Source organism: Myotis davidii, unplaced genomic scaffold, assembly GCF_000327345.1.
Source record: "Myotis davidii unplaced genomic scaffold, ASM32734v1 scaffold69, whole genome shotgun sequence".
Taxonomy (NCBI): domain Eukaryota; kingdom Metazoa; phylum Chordata; class Mammalia; order Chiroptera; family Vespertilionidae; genus Myotis; species Myotis davidii.
In genome coordinates this window covers 3,268,579-3,269,761 of record NW_006300363.1, presented here as the reverse complement: position 1 = coordinate 3,269,761, position 1,183 = coordinate 3,268,579, and the positions used below count along the sequence as shown (strand labels likewise).

At 39.0% G+C, this 1,183-nt stretch overlaps 1 protein-coding gene across 6 annotated transcripts in view; it reads left to right on the top strand.

The window, feature by feature from the left end:
• DDX42 (DEAD-box helicase 42) overlaps positions 1-1,183 on the top strand; it is a 35,768-nt gene that overhangs the window by 8,981 nt on the left and 25,604 nt on the right. The gene's annotated exons all lie outside the window — the stretch shown is intronic.

Below are 1,183 nucleotides of genomic sequence, written 5' to 3'. Positions count from 1 at the left end.
TATTTTCATCCAAATTTTTTTGCCAAAGCTGAAGTTTCATTTGGAATGATCAGATCTTTTCAGACAAATTGAGGCATGTTGCATTTGGTCCTTGCAGTGATAAATTTAACACATTCAAGATGGCAAAGATGTCAACCAAGTAAGCTATTTTCTGCAGTTTACTTTTATTGCTGAAAAGTGCTTCGAATTGTGGTCTTGCTTTCTGATTAAAAAACGTTTTGAGTTCATCACGAAGCTCAAAAACGTTTTAAAATTTTTCCTCTCAACCATCTCACTTCAGTGTGAAATGGCAGAGCATTGTTCGGCACATCCAACTTGTTGCACAGTTGCAAAAACAGTCGACGGTTTAAAGTCCTCACCTTTACAAAATTGCCACAACTTATGACACTTTTCATTACTTCTTGTAACTCTTGTGGCAGCGTCTTTATTGCTAATATTTGCCGATGAATCATATAATGATGACTTTTGGTGACTCATTCCATACCAAACGTTGAAATCCAGATCGACATCCTAGCGTAGCTGGAGCACCATCTGTGCAAACACCACAAACGTTTTCCCAAGAGATCTTAGGCTCTTTCAGAAATGAACCAACTGTTAAATACATCACGTGCAGTAGTTGTCGTTTCAAGAGGTTTGCAAAGAAGAAACTCATCTTTAAAGTCGCTATCATTAATATACCTCACGTAAACCAGTAGCCGAACAGTTTGCAACGTCTGTAGATTCATCAAGCTGGATACTAAATATTGGAAGTGGAGCAGATTTAGTTTCCTGGATTACCTGATCAAGAATATCAGGAGACATGTCATCTATTCTTCTGTGGACAGTGTCGTTAGATAAGGAAATTGCACTCAATTCTGTAACAAATTTGTCTCTCCAATCATAACTCAAAATAATGTCTTTGGCCGCTGGCAACAGTAAATCCTCAGCAGTGGTGTGAGGTTTCATAGCTCTGGCGATTCTGAGTGCCACCAAATATGAAACTTCAACGGCTGCTACATTTTGTTTGTGGTACTTGCCACCAGTGTCAAATCTGGCTTTCTTGAGTCCATCAGCTTTGCTTCTAAAATAGTTGGTATCCTTGCTGGCAAAGCTCTGACTCTTGCTATCAAAATGGCATTTTAGTTTGTTCGGCTTCATAGATTCGGCTGATAGAACTTCACAACAAATAACGCATTGCGGTGTC